Raw genomic sequence first — 22,649 nt, forward strand, 5'->3', positions numbered from 1 at the left:
CAGGAATGTGTCTTCTCAGTACTATGAGAAACACAGACATTACAGCAGCCACATCTTTCTCATACCTTCAGCTCATGAGAAAACAAAAGGCAAAGACTTTGGCATGCCTACTGCCACGTCCAGCATTTCCTTCCTGGTGGTGCACAATCGGTGTTCCCTTTCCATGGCTGCCTCCCCAGAGAGGGATGCCATCCTGGTAAACAGCAGCACTGTTATCTCAATTTTTTTTGTCCAGTGGTTTTCGGAACACAAGTCTTTACCATCTCCTGGAAGTTGCCTCAAGACATGCTGCAGTATCAAGACACCTTGCACAGGTTTATCCATAGCGACTAAATTGCTGACATCTGTTCTCCTCTGAACATGGGCAGTATCAGCTGGAGGCCTTAAGTATATTTGTTCATACCTGCTTGTTCATGTCTGCTTGTGGCATCCTATAAAATATTTTTTCCCATCAAGATTTTTGTTTGCATAGGGTAATGGGAGAAGGGGAGAAGATAGGCATATTTGCCTACCCGGTATCACTTAGATTTGTTGAGCATTCTATTTATGAAACATCCCCACTGCTGTTGCATTTCACAGCAGCCTCCTCCCTAAAAGCATCAGAAATTTCCACAGCAGTCCCAACAGCTGTTTCTCAATATTCAACTGATTTGCAACTGAGGGAGTCTTCAGATGGGAATGGCAAAATGCCTGTTGGCACTGCCAGGAGCTCCCCTGTCTACCTAACTCACTGGAGTGAGTTCAGAGATGGTCAGTGGCCTGTGTTACACTGAATTTTTGCTTCCACCACTGGTCATCCCAGTTGTGCATCATTACACTGCTTCCTCATGTATATCAGCAACTAGCTGATCTATCCCTAAAGTAGCGCTCCACTAAACAAAGTGGCTTCTGATAAACGTCCTGGGGAAGGAACTACTCTCTTCACCTACCTGCTCCTACTCCTTCGGTAGCTGTATGGCCATAACTTCAAAAGTTTTATGAAATCACATGCCCAAAAGCATCTCTCTACATGACTAAACATGCGCAATCTCATTTCCATTAATGATTATCATGATCTATGACATATGCTCTGTGCTGCCTTACAGCAGTTCAAAATGGAACGGCAAAATTAATGGACAGGGGGAAATGAACCATAAATTTTCCAGCTTCATTCCCAATTCCAACGTTTCTGCAAGTATTCCAGGCATCGACATATGAAGAATTGCATAAACACATAAAAAAAGCGCAACTGATCCAGAGCATGGAACTGAGTAGCACAACATTGCACGATAGGCCCTACCTCCAGGATACCCCGTGGTTAAATTACAAAAGCAGGGAGTACAAAATACATCACTCCAGCACACTGAAGTTATAGAGAGGCATTTCACTTGGACAGAGTCAAGTTACTCCACATGGAGAAAACAAACTATTCCAGTTTCCCCAAGTGCTCTTCATATCTGACAACACCTTTCTATACAGATCCTTAAGGATCAGGAAGAGCCTGGGACACTGCAATTCCTGCATCAATACATGTTTGAGGACTTCTAAAGGTAGTTCATTGCCATGAAGTCTCACAGCTGTCCTGGCTTTTGTCCTTTCCAAGGATTTCTTCATGAGATGTGTGATATTTAGTAACTACATTCCACATTTGTCAGCCTTCATTCAGGATTGCAAAACACACACCTAAAAAATATTCCATTGCTCGATCACGCTAACACAAGTCATATTAATTAAGAATATGTTTGTGTAATTACATGGGAGAGGTGCTTTGCACAGCAGTTAAAGTGCATGCAACATCTATAATAAGCAACCCTGTGTGTAAGACATTATTACAGTACAGGATTCTTGGTCTGAAAGAAAGAAGTAATTTGAAAATTGATGCCAAGTCTTTGGTGTTTTCTAGGTCACATAAATTGTTATTAGGACCTGATATATTTAAGTAACAAAGCACATTAAATAACATTTTATCTGACTCAATAGGAACAATCATTCTATAGCATTTGCTGAATGAAGTCAAACACATTTCTTCCAACAAATTAATTAAATATGTATCATTTACATACAGCAACCAGATCTGAACAGCTATTGCAAAACTTTGATTTTCTTTTGACCACTTTACCTAAAAGAATAAACACTGATGCAATCAAATTTTCACACCTTAAAGTTATAATGATTACTTTGGTTCGAGCTAACTCTTCTCACAGATGCAATAAGCAGAGTTGCACACACTTTGTGATAAAGATTTGCAGGCTGAAAAAACTGTTAGCAGGACAGCCATAGTGTCCTTAGGCAAGCCAGCTCCACAGTTACTGCCCAAACCAGGGAGCAATATATAGGAATAATGTGCATATGCTCAGCAAATCCATTTTTATGTTTTCTTTTTAATTTTAATATCAAAGTATTCCAAAGCTCAATTATGCTTCATTAGTGAAACTGTGACTATCCCACTTAATTATTTTAATATCTCAGGATTAGACAAGGAATGCAGAATTTTGGTAAAGCAGACAATGAAGGAAACACACTGACTGTTCCAAGAAAGAAAAGCTGTATTTCATGTTTTGAGCCAATCAACGATGAGCCACAGATATTGTATTACAGATGATTGCTTTAATCCTAAGGCATTTTAGGGTGTATTTGAAGTAACACAAGGGAAGCTTGTTTTGATATATTCACAATATAAAGCTGCTAGGAGATGGTTCCTAGATTCACACTGAGAGTTAAGTTCTCTTTCCCCCTTTGAAACCAAAAAAGGAAAATACTTGCAAGCAGACTTAAAGTCAAAATAAAACACCAACTTATCACACAGCTCTTCCCTGAGAGATCCCTTTTCCTTCCGCATGTCACAAAACCAGAACTCCAGGCACACTCCCCTTCATCCTGGGCTACAAATCTTTCATTTAAAACTGCTAACTTCTCTGTACACATGTATCACAAGTTTTTAAACACCGTTTTCACCTTCACTGCCTTCAGAAACTCCACAGAAGCACAACTTTACACAATGGCACCACCTTGTGTTTCAAATACCAATTTCCAATCCTTACACTGACCTCAACTTCATGCCTTTCACTCACAGTGGATGAAAATTAAACTTATTTCAAAACAAACATATCAAATACGGTGATTAAATATTTAATGTTATTTTGTAATATATAAATATATGATACAATATAACTATTTCTTTCAAATGAGACTCATCCCATTTTCTGCCAGTTTAAATTTGTGGCTTTCATGACCAAAATTATGTACAATACAACCTCTGCAAGTATATTTTTAATTTAGTCCCTGATTTTTTTATGTACAAAAAAATGCTTAGATCCTGATAGATGACCTATTTTGGGGTCAAAGTCAATTAAATTGTCTCTAAAGCAGGATTTACCTGCCTGGTTAAATAAAATCAAGCTACACATATATGTATCTTAAACCATTACCCAAGAAGTAGATAGTTCAAAAATATAAGCCTTGAAAAAATGTTTACTTAAAAGATTAAAGGCAGACATTATAGTATTAGAAAAATGTGTCATCCAGTGCCCAAATTTTTATTGTTATGGCCAGGGTGGCAGTCTTGCCATTTAGAAGTGGCAAACCACCTTATTAATCTTACAACTCTACTTAAAGTTGTGAACAACTTTGCAAATCTTCAGCTCTGTGAGCTGAAATACAAGTAAGGCCTCACCAGGCTGACTTTTCTTTTCTGGAAGTGGAAAGTGAGGTAATTTTGCAGCAAAAAATGGTTCAGTTGCTTACATTTTACAGGGTCTTTGAAACACACCACTATTATACCTAGGCTGGACCTTAAAAAAAAAAATCTGTGACCTTTGTTGGGAAAAACAACCATGTTGTTCACAACTGCTCAGTAGAAGAAATCAAAAATTGTTATTTAGCAAATAACATCCACAAAAGTTCCATTTCTACCTAGGATGCTCCAGTGTCCCTGTTCTCAGTGCTGATTTGGCAGTACCTAATCCTTTGAGCCCTCTCCTAAAGGCATTGTGCGCCATGCTCTTCAGGCTCCTCATTTCCAATAAAAGCATCCTGTTATTCCCAGGCCTAATCCAATGTACACTGGATTCTGGGATTCAGAATAACCTACTTTTCCCGATCTAAATGGTTAATGGTTCTTCTACATCTCATATGCTCCTCTTCACAAACCTAACCCTTGCTTCAGGTGCAATCCTTCTCTCTATTCTACTCTTCCACCTGTTATTTTCTTCTCCATTTTAATGTAATTTATTAAAAAAACCCCAACCAAACAACAACAACAACAACAAAAACCCCAGCTGTATCTTTTATATTACTGGCTCTACTCAAGTTACATTTTCTCAATATAAACAAAGGCAGAATTTATAAAGGTAAATTTTGTCAAAAAATACCTACATATTTCCTCAGATATTTGCAAGGGATTCCACTGCACAGGATTTGAGGCTCCTGATATGATGGTTACACATCCTCTTGAGTCACCAATATCATGAAAACACCAGTTTTCTGGAACCTTCTTGTGCAGGCTTTTGCACACCTTTTGCCAAAATTTTTTAGCATTATACCTTAAAAGGATCACCAGGAGTTTCAAGGTCCTGACAACAGACGTCTCTTAAAAAAGCCAAAGCTGCTGATCTTCCTTCAGCTATGCTTATAAGGCATTCAAAGGAAAAGGTTCCATTTAAAACCAGTTCAATTCCATGAACCAGCTCACCAAGCAACCCTACAAACAGCTTGCCAGTGTAATTATGCTAGTGATGCAAGGACAGAATGAGAGCTGTGTCAGCTGGCAGGGCTGCCAAAAAGATGCCTCTTAAAACTGCATTCTCAGGAGAGATATAATGGGAACCACTGATATGGGCAAGGCTTTTTCAGCTGGAGTCAGCTAGGCACAACAGTTCTACAAGGAGAGGATACCTCAGAATATGCCTGGAACAGTCCTGTTTCTCCCCAGTACAGCAATAGAAGTTGAGTGGACAGTGTGACCTAGCAAGTCTATCTTCTACCAATTATTTACCCTGAGACATCTGAACTCATTCCTTTTCCCCACTGTTCAGCCCCCTGCATCCCAGTACCACAGATATTGCATAAGAGCTGCTGAACAAGCACAAGTCTGGCATATTAAGAGCAACCCCAACCAGTCCCAGTTTACATTAATATGCCAGACTACAATCTGGGATGGTTCAACTTGTTTTTATAAGCAGTGGAGGCTAGAACAATGAGAGGCATCTCACAGTGACATGTTCCTCACAGACCAACCCATGCTTGCAGGCTTTGCTCTTCTGTTCTGCCTGTTCTCTCTTCTCCATATGGTCAGAAGGGGAAACAACCTTCCCTCTGCCAGCTCCTCTGGGAGGCCAAGACAGCAGCAGCACCTCAGCATGCCCCAGATATCTTGCAGTGAGTTATAGGCAGGTAAACAGCAGGTTTTTTTAGTCTTTTTTTCTCTCTGAAGAAAAGTCTGGGGACAGAGCTATGGTTATCAGTGGTCATGGTTATCAACAGTTATAGCTATCCATTCAGCTGCTGAAGGCAAAGGAGTGAACAAACTGAAGACTCTGACAAACATCTTTGTCCTTCCCAGATAAAATGGGATTGCAGGGAATCTGAAAAATTTAAATTCACTGCATTGCTTGGTCACAATCTTGAAAAATGAGGCATACTGTGTCCAACGAAAATGAAAAGGCAAATTTAGGCACAAATGAACACAAGGCCACACGATAACCATTCCATCTCTGTAGACTGAAAGGCCATAAAGGTGACAAATTCCTAACCAAGTTGATGATGATGACAAAGACTATGATGAAGAAAAAGAAGAAGAATGGTATTTTGACAGGCAGATATACTAAAAGCTGTTAAAGATTGGGCTCCTACAATGAAATCCAGAAGCATGGCAGTGACTACACATCCATGCCAGGATGAAGGCCTTTCACATTAGACTACCACTATCCAATTCCTAAAGTAAATATGGAACAGCAGAAAAACTGAATACATATTCTTGATCAAATTATCATAATCAGAGAGAACTGCCATTGATGGCATGCAAAATGCAATTGCATTTGCATCCATGCCAGAGCCATGACTCCTCTTCAACACAAAGAAACTTATTAGATCTGAAGAAGTTTAGAAGTTTTTGAGAACTCTTTGTTTGGGTCCTTTAGAAGCAGAAAAATCCCAATTGCAAAAACCCTGATTTCCATGCAGGTAGAGAAATCCTGTAAAAAAATTCCTTCAGAAATATCTTTGCTGCTGGAGGATGTATCTAGAAGGTGAACTGGACTTCTCTGTACAGCCAAACATTGCAGTACTTAAGGTCTTAAATCATTTATTCTTTGTCTACATTGCTTTTGAATGTGAATACTAAAAGATTGAGGGAAAGGCTAAAGGATACAATTGCTCTAGTTCAGTGTGCCAGTTCTTGAGGAGGGCAGATTATCACCAGACAAATGCAATAGCTCATACCAGCTGTACCCTAATTCTCTTCTCCTTGGCGACAAAGGGGTTCTCACCCTGTTGCAGCGTGGCTAAGCTACTTGTGAAATTGGGATTTCACAGCCCTGCACTGATGCAAGGTACAGCTCAGTGCCAATGGTGCACTTGCACCAACCTCAGTTTTCCTTAGTTTGCCAACTGTACCTTGTGGAGCTGCTACATAAGCAACTGAACTGTTCCCAAAGCAGAGGCAGTGCAAGAACCACAACAACCATCCCAAGATAAATCATCCCAGATTGTGCATCAGGTCCCTGAGGCATCTCATGCCCCTGTGAGCCCAGTCTAGAAGCAGCAGCATTTGGCACTCACTGGCTGATTAACACATACAACCCACCTTAAGGGGAGCCTGAAGATATTGCTGAGAGTTTCATGAGTCCATCATGCTGATTGCTTAATGCAGATGATCATACATGATCCTTCCTTTCCAAGTAGATTTACATAGCAAACATGAAAGAAATAGTAAAAATTCCCTTGCATTCAGAAAGGGGATTTAAGGAAATTAGTTCCTTCTTAAAAAACAAAAAAGCCCGGTAAACTGTTGTGTTGCCTTGCAGTAGCAATTTGTACCTGTGCCACCTGATACTGTACAGAGGGAAAACACTATTGCTGTGTTCCAACACCCACTTTCACTCAGGGTGAACTGAGATTTCTCTTTGCCAAGTTATGACACAGATGGAAGTCCCAACAACATAAGGCCCTGTCTAATTCAAAGGATCCAAAATGATAAAAAGTTTAAGATAGGAAAAACAAACAGCAGCGCTGAAGCGTATTATCTGCAAAAATATTAGAGGTACTCACGAAGGGAAAGAATGATTGACTTTGTTTTCAGGCTTTATATGCTGATCAGTCAATGCAGTGTGACTCAATATAAGAGATGGTTTTGCTGTCAGGCAGAAACAGCAAAACCTAAGGGAAAGGGGACAGTTCTCTGTGTAAGCTGTGGCAAAGACCTCTTTTTTCATAAAAGTCCATAACCAGAGAGGCTCTTGCTCTGCAGTGTTACAGGCCATCAAGTTCTCTATTCAAGACATTTTTCTTTTCTTCATTTTCAGACTTCACTTTCTTCTCTTTGTAGCTCTCATCCCACCTGACAGAACAAGGCAGACTTCCTGCTCTGCCTTACAGCCTTCTGCCATTTCAGTGCAGCTATTGATAGGATCAGTCAGGATCAGTCTTTGTGAAGGAAGTCCAGCTATGCCTGTTTTGCCAGCAGTCAATTTCTGCTCATTCACGTGCAGGTGGGTCAGTGGCCCAAAAGAGAGAAAAGTGCATTCACTGAAGATGCAAGCTTTGGAAAGCTAACTGGTGAAGGTCTCACAAGCCAAAGACAAACTCCAATTTTTCAAAACCTATTTAAAATGTCTGCTCCAAGGAACAGAGATATCAGTGTGTTCAAGAAGAAAACCTTTAAAAATGTTAAGAGAAAGAAAGTCCTCAGCAATTTTTCCTAGCTTCATCCTTAAACAGACTGGCAAAATCTTTTTACTTCTTCCAAAAATCAAGAGCTCTAAACATAACATACTTCTGTTACAGTAATTAAGGTCAGAAGCAACTGAAAGTAAGTTCTTACAAAATGAATTAGGCAACCTTTCTGATCTCACCTACAGCAAATCCTTCAGCCCGCTGAACATCTTCATTGTCAGTGACATATCTGGAAATGTCATTTGTTCTTTTTATGCCACTAAGTGACTCTGAAATTTATGTGGGCTTGGATACAGATGTTATGCTGTACACAACAAATAAGCAAAGTATACAATTAGCAGCAGGTAAAATCCTTCCTAAAACAATATTTATATTGTAGGAAATACATCAGTCTTTATCAGAAGTGGTATTTTAGTACTCCATAAAATTGTGGTTAGTCTCTATCTTCAAAAATGTTAAGTTTTGGTATCTTCTCATAAACAGAATGCTAACAAAATTGTAAAAAATTATGTTTAGGTTATCTCTCTTGAAACAAACCAGCAATCAATATTCCTTATTCAAGCCTATTTCTTATATTTAACATTACTGATATTACTATCTAAATAATATTTTAATAAATTACCTGAGCTAGAAGAGGATCTGAATTCTGATTTAACTCGGGATAAAGTTATTCCTTGTTTCACAAAGAGAAAATGCTCATAATAAAATTATTGCTTCAAATCTTCCTTCCCTCCCCTCCAAAATCAAACCTGATATTTACATTTCCTCCTTCTTGTGCAATTTGAGGAATGTTAACCATGCTTGTGTTCACAGGGACAAATAAAGATGACAACCAAGGAAGCAATTACAATAAACGCCTGATCTGCTTCCACTAAAACATATACTTCAACTTCTAAACAATATGCCACTCAAATGGAATAAACCCTACCTGACACTAAAATTACCAATGTTTGTCATGTCTGAGCACATTTTTGGACTAAATTAAACAAGCAAGTCTTGCCTTTACCAAGTCTCCTAAAAGAAAAAGAACCTTTAGTGGCTTAAAAAGCAAGTCCATGTAGTGTGTTTCTGTCACTTTTTCTTAGAGAGAGAGTTCTGGGCACTTGTAAACTGTGAAAATTATTTTTTTTTTTTTAAATGGCATCTTGATTCTTGGTGGATTTCACTGGCAGTTGTGTTTGCAGCTTTGAAGTCTCCTCCAGGTCTGTCATTTGGTAAGGCTGTTGATGGGTGCCTGGGGTGCTTTGTCCTCCGGGAGGCTATTTTCCTTTAATTCATCTCTGATTAGAAGCAATTTATGCATTTTCATCTGTTTTATGTAAAGATCAAAGGGATCATGGTTCCCAATGTCGACCCTATTATAGACAAAAGGGGAAGGCTGCACATTTTTGCTTGGTTGCAGTTTAAGCCTCAAAGCACCCGTTCATACTACACAGTTCTTGATATATCTCTCATAAACCAGCACCTTATATGGAGACCCAGTTGTACCCATTTGCTGGCCTGTAAACACCTGCACACTTTTATATTTATATAAAACAAAATCATAGGGTGAAATTCCCATTTTCAAATCTGCTACAATAATTTTTTGCCCAATGAGAACAGATAAAAGTTTAAATTCAATATTGCCATAACAATAGTCCTCTTACCAGTCCCATTAATGAATCCATGGAACTTCACCTAATCACAAACTGACATAGCTGGCCCTGCATCAGAAAGTCTGTTCAAAGCTTTCTCAATATATTTTTTCTGTCTCCAAGTTACAATAAAGACTGACTTTCATGCAATTTAAATAGAAATTATTCCCAACACAAAGATAACTTAAAAATTTATTCCACTATAATCAATATTCTGTAGCTCTTGATATTATGAAATTTCTTGATAACATTGTTGTCACCAGAACAAGAGCAAAAATATAGATGCCATTAAAACTTACCTGAAGTGAAAAGATCTGTATAAGGAAGTTCTATTTTATTACCATTTTTTTAAGCAAACTCAGTACATATGTCAGCAAACATGCGGAGATGGGAAACTTCCAGGATGTCGTCCCAAGGCAGTAAACAAACACTGTAAATGCAAATGCCACTTCTCACTTCCAGCCAACCTGACTCCCTCTCCATAAGGCTCAAATCTTCCTATTTCTCACTAATCATGTATAGAAGAGGGAGAAAATATTGTGAAGGCAGATAGAAAGTGGGGAAAGCCCACCAAAAATCCACTTTGTTGGAAGAGGCATAGCACTATGCTTGGGAAGGCTTCTCACACAGCAACACTGGGAGAACAAAGGCTGCATTGGTGGCTCATGATACTAAAGACAAAGAATTTGGATTGTACTTCATCAGCAATGCCCTGAAGAGGATGTTCCAAATGAGGGACTCATAATAAATGGTGGAGTCCACCCTTACCAAGTTTAGAAACTTTGCTAAAATAATCACGGTCATTCTCTCACAGAAGTGACACAGGGGCTGCATAAAGCAAGTGAGGTACAAGAAAACAGCATTGAAAAAAAGATGACCAAGAACTGTACAGCTTATTTGTTATCAAGACAATCCTAAGCAGACAAGAATATCTGGAATTTATATGTTGAAAAATAGAAAGAAAAAGTCTATTACATCATAAAGGACTTTGCAATTTTCTCCTCCAGGCCCAGGTTTTTGCTCAACCTGAGTCAACACATGCCATTTAAAAAAGAAAGAAAAAAAACAACCCCACCATCACTTCAGGGAAGTTCTTACCATTCTACTTATGAAACTTGTGACCTTTGCTATGGATTAAAAGGAAATAATTCTTAAATGCATTACAATGTTCCTATGTACCTGTGTTCTTCCATAGCAGCCATCGCTGGGATTTTGCTGGTAATTCCCAATCTCCCAGAGCCATGCCTGTGGTAACTCATGTTCAATGCAAACAGGGAGGAGAGATCCCAGTGTCCATTAAAAGGTAATTGCTATTTTTTCTTCTTTCCAACACTTAAAATTACCCTTAAAAACACTTAAAAACCTTGAAAGCCACAGTTCCAAAACAAGACAGGCTGAATTCTCAGCTTGCATCATTAACACCACCACAATAAACTCAGGTATTTGATAGTTTCTAATACATCAAACCCAAACAACATGCAGAAGAGGTACTGACACAGATCTCTTCCCTGCCAAAACACAGGAACCTCCAACTTATGGGACAATTCAAGAAATAATTATGGTAAAGAACCTCAGGCTGTCAATCTTACCCATAGTAAAAATCCGATAACTAAGCTCTTGGAAAATGCGTCCTCAAATTCAAGACAAATTCTGCAAAGGTAGCCATCGGGAAATAAACACCACTAAGAAAGAAAACACAGTTAGCAGAGTTCTTGAAATTTCAACAGGCAAGGAAACTTATGAGTTATTTAGGAATGAACATTCCAGAAGAGATGGAAAGACTACAAAAAAGAAAAAGTTAGGTGCTGCTTTTAAAAGACAAAAACCACCTTGAGATAATAGGTAAACTTCCAAATTCATTTCTAGGGAGCAAGAACGCTTTTCCTTTTTCAGGTCTGACTTGCCCCTTGCCCAGGAATCCCTTAAAATGCATCCAGAGACATGTCATCAAGTTTATATGGTAAAGGAATGGGAAAAAACTGCCCAAGGGCAAAAAAAAGGCTCTCTTTGGGGGAAGGCAGTGGGGCAGGGGGAGACCAGGTGAAGAACCCTTACCTTTCCTCCCAGAAAGTTGTTAAAAGGCCTTGTTTGATTTTTGGTAGAATTCAGGGGCTGTTACTGCTTAACAGAACTCAAGACGAAAAATGGGAATCTATTCAAATCTGAAAGGATAAAACTGAAATTCTACATGTAACAAACTGACACACGAAAAAATGGAACTACAAACTAAATGCCTATCTCTTGTTGCTTTTTTTTTTTAATTACTTTATGGTCCCTTGAAACCATGAAGGAAATTTCCATGGATTTTCCTCTGAGACCTCAGACCAAGAGATTTGGAAAAAAAAGGGAAATGGGTGACTTGACTGGGAATGGTTTATTCTTTATGAAAAACAAAAATTTGTCTGCTAAAAGTAGTTAGCCTAATTCTCTTCTTCTGGAATTCAAGAATTCACTCCAAAAAACTTGTGGGAAAAAGGCTTAGTTTGGTAAATATTTCCAGCTCAGAACACTGATGCGTCCAAAGTGTTCGTTCTGGTTAGAAGGCCAAAATGGAACAGAGAGGCAAGAACTAAACTGTTTCCATATATTGCAACTGGAAAACAAAATAATGCTGCCCACAAGTGGATAAGAGAGTCATTCACCTGACATTACTGAAAAAGTAAAATTTACAAATTTCTCCCACACATTCAGTAATTTTGGATTAAAAAAAAAAAAAAATTACATTGTGACTACAGTGAAGTTTTTCAAGTCTATTTTACAATATAGTAAGAAAACAAATTCCTTTAGAAGCAAACTGAAGAACACAATATGATAAAAACCTGTAATTTTTACTCTAATGAACACTGTATTTTCAAATTCTGGGTTTTTCTGGTTTAGGCAAAACAAAAGACAACAATAGGATTACAATTATCCACTTTCAGTTTTGCAGTCAGATGTCTAATAAATCACTTGAAAACCCCTTCAGCAATTAAAATTTAAAAGCTTGTTCTAGATAGAGACATGCAATTTTGTGTAGCAGGTTTTAGAAATAAAATCCAGTTTAAAAAAAAACCCTTTTGTTCTCAAGCGTTTACATCTCGGATTAATTTTTAAAGTTTTCTATAAATCTTCAACATTGTTCAGATATATAACATAAACATGAAATGTGGCAAAAGTCGACAAGTTAATTTATTGCACTCTGTAATCAACAATCTATGCTGATCTTCAGAAAAGATAAACTAGAAAACAGTTGCTCATTCTGTAAAGGAGATAAAAGAAAATGGGAAACTCTAAAAGTGTTCCAGAAATGCAAATGCATACATCATTTGTGCTAAAGGCAACACCAACATTCTCCCTCAAATGAAGCCATATATCAACATGTAAGAACAAGGAGGCATTCTTCTGTCAGCAGAAAACAAGGGAAACATCGCCCATGATGAATAAGCAATCAAACTGAAAACAAAATGGCAACAAGAATTACACACTACTTAAAAATTTATTTTCAGTGTTCTTGTATGCCACAAAATGTAATCCAAAGGACAGACAAAACAGTAAGGGGCACTGCAGCTTGTCTGATCTTCTATATATGTGTGACGTACAAGCGCAACCCCATATTCCCAAACCTCCATGTCAGGTTCCTCACTTTTCCCTCTAGTTTCCCAAATTCCATCTACATTACATTCAGCTCTTTCATTTCTTTGTAGCCATGCCCTTCAGTTCCCTTTTCCTTCCTCTCCTCTGCCACTACACACAATTCTGGTGCCAGCCAAGCACAAAGCAGCACACTCTGGCTGCTCTGGAGCCTTCTCAACCATCAGGACCTGCATAGTTAATGACTGATATCAAAGGTCAGATTGAAAAAAATCCTTGACTACAGGTCACAGTCTTTTCTTGAGCAGTCTGGGGAAGGGAACACCAATTTCCATTTCCTTAAATATTAAAGAAACACATTCACATTTGGAGCTTTTAAGATCTCTACCTCATTCACCAAATCTATCAAATCAGCCAACAAGCTCCAAAAACGAATGTGGGAACTGAAAGGTAGACTGTCTTTTCAGGTAATAAAAGAAAAATGCTGTGTCCTTACTCAGCAGATTTTACTTCCATAAGTCAGGTGATAAAAAAACAAGAAGGGAAATAACAGTGTTCTGAATATAGATGCATCTGTTGTCTATCTGGAAATTAGGGCTGCTACTTTAAGTGTTTAGTTCATCATTTGAAGACATGAACACTCTCAGGTGCATTTCTTGTTAAATATCTAAGGTTGCAAAGCCAAATGAATTCTAGTATATTTGTATATGCATGTGTACATATATATATATAAAATATTTTAGTACTGTATTAACTGCTTTTAACTACAATCTCAATAGAGACAAAGACACACTTTCTATGACCAAGAGAATTAGTATTTGCTCACTCCAAAAGAGTAAATTTTTACAAACCCCAGCTTGAAATCTGTTTTTGGTACATTCCAAATCTCTTTAGCTTTAACATTGACTAGAAAAAGTGTGTAACTTTTTAAAATTATCCATTAAATGATACAACATAGACATTAAAAACACCCACTCTTCAAAGCTCTGAAAGATCTATTACAGGGTAGTCATGTAGGGTGAGCGACATACGGCTTGCTCCCTGCTCCTCCCAAAGTATGTTATCCCATTTCAACTCCACTACTGAAATAAGTATGTAAATCCATAGTCACATTTCACTTTTGAAAACTAGAGCACTTATAAATTGGCATTAGAATCCTGAATTTTGACACTTTGTGATTATGACAAGACTCCACTGTCCATAAGGCATGCTACTGGGCAACAAACGGCATTCCCTGATTCATTTTCGAACAATGCAACATCTTAATAATCAAAAGGAATGTTATCCAAGCTCTGAGGAAAGATGCATGGATGACTGATAAGATAAAGTTATCTTCAGAGAAAAAGAATGAAGGGTAACTCGTTGTTCCCAGAAAAGAAAGGTGAAAATAGCAATGCCACCTCTATCTGGTGAAAGCCATATGCATTTCAGGATTTTTTTCTGCACCTTTTCTTAAACATAGGCAAAAATGAGTACAAAATTTGATTACTAATACAAAGCAGCTGTAATAAGTGTCACTAAACCTACATTTTGGTGTGCATGCATATGTCTTTCCCCAGAGGGATAAAGTTCCTTATACCCCGTTTCTGCCATATCCAACCACAAACCTAGGCAGAATCACTTTTTCATCACTTATACTTCACAGCAGAAGTGTGCCCTGGAGCAACAATACTAAAAGGCAAACAATAACTCATTTCACAGCTCTTGCTTAAGTGTGGAAAGTGAATTTTTGTGAACTTCTCAGAATCAGAAAGAAGTGGCACACATGAAAATGTTTGTCAAGTAAAACCTGGGAGAGGTCCAAGAACACTTGAAGGTGTTAGCAGGACTTGGAGGGGCAAAAGCCACTCAACTTTTTCAGCACAGAGAGCAGGACAATAGTTGCCGTGCTGAGGAAACTACATCGGTTCTTGCCGAGCTCATTTCTGCTCTCACATTCCCAGGCACCAACGGCAGTTAAAGAAAAAAAAGAAAAAAAAACACAGCTTTTTTTTTTTCATACTGATTCATCAAGATAGTTGTATCTTTTTGCAGCATGATGAGTGCCTAATTACAATGATTCAAATCTCTTGTCACCTTCAGGCTAGACTACAGATAGCAATGGGTTTTAGCCAGAGCTGATAGGGAAAATGAACTTGACACAGCACGCAATGGTTTGTTAAGCATGATATAATATTAAAAACATCACTCCCCTTTTTAATCTAGCCAGGAGGAGGAAGAAAAATCACATGATTTTGAGTTCAAAGTTGCTAAATCCCTTCTCCAGCAGGGGAACATGCTTGTCTGATTACATTTTCAGGTTGAATGCATTTGTCACTCTATCACCTTTCTCCACATTCAGTCCTGTTTTGAGCCCTCTTGGCTTCAGACAGCTCTTTCTCCTCCTAATATTACTGTAATTTCTCAGAAGTTCCTTCAGCCTACTCCCATTTTCCTTCTTGGGAAATGGGTATAGGGAGGCTGGGCCCTCTAGTGCATGGTGGTGTTAATGCACCACATTCCCAGCGCTCTTGACTTCGTTTCCTTCCTTTTCCTTCTTTCTACCAAGCAACTTCTGTCAGAACAGCTACTCCGTTCAGGTGCCTTTTTCAAGGGGACCCTATTTATGCTTTCATAACTTCAAAAGAAGGATGAGTTGTCTGAGTGACACGCACTCTGGTTGTCCTGTGGCTTATTGCCAAGACTTAAACGTAAGCACTTGGCCCCATGAACGGCAACTTAACACCTGCAAAAAGAGCATCAAAAGCCCAGCAGGAAACTTGGGAGATGAGGACAGAGAAGCAGCTTCCTCACCAGGGACAGATGTTCAGGAATTGAATCTGTTTAATATTTCCAATATAGGTCCTTTCTGAGGCCAATGACCTGCACTACCTCTGTGGTCAGAGGGCTGCACACAATGGGCCAAGGTGGGGCCTCTCCTTGCTGTGCTTTCAGCTTTGGCTTAAGACAGAGAGTAAACCCCTGAGGCTGTGATTCCCTCAGTCACTCAGCTGCACGTCCTATCCAAACCCTTCAGCATTTAGAAAACCATCTCAATGCTCCTCTACCACAGTTTTTGATTCCTCAGGTTCTATTTCATGACCATTAACTTAATTATCCATATAATCTCAAACCATTTGCTTGTCTTTCACTTTTAGTTTCTTAGGATAAAAGGACCTTGCTAACAGGCAAAACTGTAGATGATTAAAATGCTTTAAATAAAACCCCTGCAATTATACTTAGAAAACCCAGATATTTTTACATCACTTTAAAAAGTTACGTTTTTAAAGTAATGAGTGAAATGTCTTTAAAACTGGCAGTATTATGTACATAACCAAAATTTACACTGACAAAGCCTGCAGTAGTTCAGAGGGAAAACATAACAACACATAACATAATAAAGAAACTGGCAATGGTACAATTAGTGTGAACAGTATCAGAATAATCTGCATTAACTCTCAACACAGCATATACAGCTTCACTATGTCTGTATGACCTCTAAACAGGTAACATCATCAAAGATTAACAATCATAGATATGAATGTCCTCCGTATGAATGACTGGTCTTTACACCCTGACGAAGCTTTTCGGCCACAAAGATTAACAAAGAAAAAGGAAGTCTAATTGAACAGAAACTCTCCGGTATAGCCCAAGTTGCACATTTTGTTACACCTTCCACGGTTACTGACAACTAAATGCATCTCTTGACTGCATCACAACCAGGCTATGTTGTTGAAAGAAAGATGTGTTTTAATTTGTTTGTTTAATAGTTTTTAAAACAGCTTCTGCCAGCAAAGGCCCTCCCAGTTTTGGAGGGGAAAATGCCATTATAGGAATCCTGTAAATGTCACAGAGCATGAGGGAATAGCATACAAGTAACCAAATTTGATAATAAGCTTGGAGCTAGCTGATGTAATCACTGCAACATGGAAGCGTTTTGAAACTTGCTTTTCTTTCACTTCGACATTAAAGTTTTATTTTAAAACCTTCAAAGAGTGTTCATTCTCATTCAAGCTGTATATATGACTTGTGACCAACAAGTGTGACAAAACATGAAAAAGTTTTTGAAAACCAAGAATGGGCTTAGGTTTAACTGCTGTGGATCCATTTAAAATACGGATGAAACCTGTCCTCATGGATTTTTAAATAAAATGGAGTTAGATTTATACCCCTGACATTTAGCATAATGGAATAACAACTATTTATAGTTTCCCTGTCAATTCTGGTAGTAAAACACTGGATGTGGTCACAGAAATTATAAATCTGCATTGTTATCTGGAAAACAAAATGATTATAATAATTTTCTGCTATTACAAGCAGTTGTCTTTAATTACCTCAATATACATTACTTAAGTGTCTGAAAAGACAGGATGTCAGCATGAATAGCATTGGTTTGGCAGCCCCAAATTATGAAGAGCCACTGAAATGGTACACGTTCTCTCTATTCCTTTCCTCAAAATATGAGATCTCACAGAAGCTTGACTACCTCAGTATATAATAAAATTTTAAAACTGAAATAATAAGGAATTAGACAACTTCAAAAAATTTCAAGTGGTGTGCTCGGATCTTCTAATTATTAATCAGTTCACAGTTTGACCCCCTCTTTCTACCAACTCATTTCTCACGAGCCTCCAACTTACACCACAGGTAAATGGCAATGTAATGGAAACAGTGATACTGAGCACACAACTTAGTACTTGACAATTATTCTGCAGATGGACATGCAAGGATGCCTTTACAGCAACAGTCAATCACTGGCAAATAACCTGCTTTCATGAAGCTTAAAAAAAAATATTAGAAGAATGAAAAAAATTTTAAAAAATCATAGCAGTTACCCATTACCATTATTTCTCTGACTGCATTATAGATCAGCTTTTGCAATTCTATAATTCCATGTATTCCAAAGAAATTTTTATCATTTACAAATTTTGGACTACAATCTCCAGCACAAAGATAATATTTCCTCCTTTTTGCTTTCTTTCATTTTAAACACTTCTGTTTTGGATTTGCATGGCAAGGTTTTGGTAGCAGGGGCTTTCAGGGAAGGATGCTGAGGAAGCTCCTGGAAGCTTCCCCCATGTCCAGCAGAGCCAATGCCAGATGGGTCCAGGAGGGATGCACTGCTGGACAAGACTGAGCCTAGCAGCATTGATGGTATTGCCTCAGGAATAACATAGTTATTTCCTCATTATCCTATTCTGAGTTGATTGATAATATATTAAACTGATTTCCCTGAGTCTGTTTTGCCCGTGACAGTAACGGGTGAGTGATCTCTCCCTGTCCTTATCTTGACCCAGGAGCCTTTTGTTGTATTATCTCTCCCCTGTCCCACTAAGCAGGGAAATGAGAGTGGCTTTGGTGGGCACCTGGTGTCCAGCCAGGGTCACCCCACCACAACTTCCTCCAGGATCTCTCACTTATTATGAACACTGTTTAAAAATGCTTTAAATTCTGAGCAATGTGGAGATATCTTCTCTCCAAGGAGAGCTGTGACTGACCATTCCAGTTAGCTGCAACATTTGGCTCTTTCCATTTTCACATATGTAAAAGATACAACTAAATTAACTTACCCCAAGTGGCAGAGCAAAACAAAACAACTAAGTGGCTGCAGCTGGGGGAAGCAGAGTTAAGTATTTTCTGTATTTTACACAAGCCTTTATTTTACATAAGTCTTTTTAGGACTGATACAATATTAGGGTCTGCCTCACTTTTATCTGTGGATTTCTTTTCCTGAAATCTTTGTCTGAGTTGGGTTTGCTCAAATTAAAGTCACAGCTGCTGCTACAATTCTGTGTGATGCTTCCTTTTCATCCACATTCATGTTAAGGGAAGCAGAAATATTTTCGCTATTATCATTATTCCTCTACTTTTAAACAGAAGGCCAACAGCATAATCTTCACACTAATCCATGAAACAGATGACAATTATATATATGTTAGAAAAGATGCAGAATTTTCATTATTTTGTTTCCTTGCCCTATTCAGCAAGTACTGCAGTATTTCCTTCCATGATGATAACATTTCTTTGATCCCAACAAAGAGATTTCTGAAACTTCATTGTTAGAAATACATGTAGAATAACTAACTTACATGGCCTCAATTACAAAATGACATTTGCTGCAGTTCATCCACGATGAGGGAGTTTTAAAATTCACAGCATGCCATCTTCTGAAAATCAAGCAGCAGCACTTCACAGGTATGCCACTCCCCAAGCTTTATGCAAAGTCTGCACTCACATGTCCTTGAATTCAGAGTGACTAATAACCTCAGCAAGGTGCACATTTTAAAAGAACACTCATGCTGAAGTTGTCATTTATTCACTGGCATTATGGGTGGCATATTTTACAGGCTGCTTTTTAAGGAATATTCAACCACCTGCACATCGTGTGTCATTGCACTGGAGTTCAGCCATGCACTGAAGCTGAGTGTGTTGCAGTTTTGGTAATCGTGTTCAGAAAACAAGCATGACAGAGTGGAATTAATTTATTAAGTGATTTACTAAACAGGGACACGACATATTACAAAGGAGAGAGACAGAAAAAGACACTTAAGGGGTTTCCCAATATGACATATAAAAAATTCTACCCAGAAAACAAATCAAAAAACCTCTAAGCAAGGGGAAAAAGTTGATGGAGTTAAGTATCATCACTGACAGATGCCAAAGAAGCTACTCTAGCTAGATCTCTATATAATCTAAATATTTCATTTGCTGTTTAATGAAAAGTCATTTAATCAAGTTATTCTGAAATAGTCCCAAGGAGTAAGGTCTGCTTACTACCTGAGTATTTCTTCAAATGAAACTGCCACCAGTGTCACTTGTCACTGTTCCACAGCTGTCCTGATTTTGTATTTTAACACAAGAATGACACTTTGTTACAAGTTTTCCAGTACAAGTTTTCTCAGACTGAATTCCACAGGAAAAGACCTCTGCCACCAGTTGAAGAGTAACAAAGTTAACAGCACTCCTAAGAGGTAGGGGACTTTGCTAGCAGTGTCCCAGGAGCATTCTGAGCTTTCACATAAATTGTGTCACAAGCTGCACCTCATTCACTGACATCACATCATTATGAATTTTGTCTCAATTTCAATGTATTAATTACATTTACAAAGGAAGTCTTCCAATATCTAAAAAAAAGCCAACTGTATCCTGGGCTGGATAAAAAGAAAGATGGCCAGCAGGTCGAGGGGGAGGACTCCTTTTCTCTACTCTGCTCTAGAGAGACTCCACCTGGAGTGCTGCATCCAGCTCTGAGGCCCCCGGCAAAGAAAGATATGGACCTGTTAGAGACGGGTCTAGAAAAGAGCCACAAAAAAGTTTGGAGGAAAGGAACAACTCCCCTTTTTTAAAAGGCTGGGAGACTAGAGGGGTTTTAGCCTGGAGAGGAGAAGGCTCTGGGGAGACCTTATGGTAGCCTACTCATACTTAAAGGATGGCTTATCAGAAAGGGGGAGAGGGACGTTTTACATGAGGGTCTGAAGTGACAGGACCAAGTTCTTATCTGACAGAGAGTAGATTTGGATTAGATATAAGGAAGAAATTCCTTACTCTGAGAGGGGTGAGGCACTGAGACAGGCTGCCCAGAGAAGCTGTGGATGCCCCAACCCTGGCAGTGTTCAAGGCCAGGTTGGATGAGGCTTTGAGCAACCAGGTCTAGTGGAAGGCGTTCACAGTGTGTTGGACTTCAAAGGCCCCTTCCAGCCCAAACCATTCTGTGATAAAAGCAACAGCCAACTCACTGCAATTCACTGCATCTGATCAAGTTATTGGAACAAAAACTGGCCAAACAATGGATTGGGAAGCATCTACTTAAATACACAGCTCAGGTGAGAAAGAGCAGAAAGAGCTTTGTACATTAAGCTATATATTTGTGCCTACTTTTCTTTATACTACTATTTAAAGAACAATCAATATAACTATTAAGACAGAAATACAATTTTTAAAAATTGACAATAAAATTGGAAATAATGCCATGCAATAAGACTGATATTGAAATCCATACAGACCTATTCTTTCACCATGTACTTCTAATGCATTTTACAAGGTTTCCATTACTCAAGCAAGACAGGCTCAATATTTACAAAACCACCTAAGTGTCCTTCAAAAATGCAGACTGTTCTTTACAAGTGCAGTTTTTAAAAGTTTAGTCTTTTCTATCTAAAAATTATGCAAACAGATGGTGTTACTACAGTGCAGTGGATACTCCTGCCTTCTCAGAGGCCCATTCAAATAGATATGTAATCATCTCTCAGATTTTACACAGTACAAGATAATGTATCGCTCTACTCACTCAGAAGTTCAGGTACAACTGCCTGGGACCAACTACAATGGAAAAAAAGGCACTTCATCAACCTTCAGTTGGTCTCAGCTCCCATGAAAAGGAATGTGGCAATTCAGAGCCCACCAGTGGCCCTCAGCAGGCAAGCTGGTGTCCACCAGCACTGCAGTGGAGTCCCAGCTTTCATTACAGACATCAGTGACATTCATTTGGCAAGGACAGAGCCTAGCATCGCAGTTAAACAAATGATACTGTTAATGAAACTTCACTAATTTATGTCCCACACGGCTATGTTGAACAAATAAACGATCTGCATTCTGCTGCTCTTCTGAATTCTTTCTGCAGGTTTCAAGTCCTTAAATCACATTCCCCCCAGTCTAGTTTGTCAGGCAAGTCACAGTAGTCCAATTTCACAGGCAGCTGACCCACCACTGTTAAAAACCTGCCTCTTGTGAAACTCCATGAAGGGATGAAATATCACAATATTCACATTCTCCTGGACATACCTGTCTACGACAGTCAAGTGCAAAGAGAAAAAAAAGCCAGCAGCAGGTGGAAAAGAGCCCTACTATTTCTCTAATGACCACAGATCTTATTTTTCCAACAAAAACGCAGCACTTCTCCTTGCTCTGGCAATACTGAAATTCTTAGGTGGTAAGAAATATGTTCAACTAGTGATTTTATAAACCTTTTAGATACATTTTTATTCTTTCTCCCAAAGCTTGTAAACTGAGGATTCACTTCCAAAATAGCTTTGCTATCAAATACAGCATATCTAGGTTATAAAACCCCACAGGTTTATTTAGCATTTTTTTGACATAAGTTCACTAATGGGTCTGCCAAACTACCCAGCCCAGAATTGTGTGTATATATTTTTAAACCTGATTTTGAGTTTGCATATTACCTGTTTCTTAAGAGTGTATTAGTTCCTCTGTTTGGTGTTTTATATATTTACAAAGATACTCTAAAGTTTTGTCTCATTAAGAGAAAAATTGCATAGAATGAGAGAAACTTCATCGGTAACTTTGGAATCTTATAACTTGTAAATTAGCAAAGAAAGCACTGAGATAAGTCCTTGGGAATATATTTGAAGTCTTAATGAAAGGGTCAGATTACAAAAAGCCATAGTGGGAGTATTATATGAGGAAGCTTTAAAGTTAGTTGCAATGTATTAAAAAAAAACATTCAAATAAATTATTTTTCACTGCAGTATACCAAGTTTTTGGAGATAGAATTAAAATTGCGCTTTCATTTTAGACCAAGTGAAGCATAATACTAGGCTATAATACTGCATATACTAGTGAGATCCAAATGCCCACGGT

At 38.4% G+C, this 22,649-nt stretch overlaps 1 protein-coding gene across 9 annotated transcripts in view; it reads right to left on the reverse strand.

The window, feature by feature from the left end:
- WDPCP (WD repeat containing planar cell polarity effector) overlaps positions 1 to 22,649 on the reverse strand; it is a 149,785-nt gene that overhangs the window by 121,142 nt on the left and 5,994 nt on the right. The window contains exon 1 of one of the 9 annotated variants that reach the window (XM_017726739.1): positions 4,521 to 4,644. The exons of 7 other annotated variants lie outside the window; for them this stretch is intronic. The gene's annotated coding sequence lies outside the window, so the exon portion shown is untranslated. Of the gene's footprint in view, positions 1 to 4,353; positions 4,462 to 4,520; positions 4,645 to 22,649 lie in introns of those variants that run through there. One more of the 9 variants, XM_017726738.1, reaches the window with a different exon arrangement.

This window comes from Corvus brachyrhynchos, unplaced genomic scaffold (assembly GCF_000691975.1).
Source record: "Corvus brachyrhynchos isolate BGI_N302 unplaced genomic scaffold, ASM69197v1 scaffold312, whole genome shotgun sequence".
NCBI lineage: Eukaryota > Metazoa > Chordata > Aves > Passeriformes > Corvidae > Corvus > Corvus brachyrhynchos.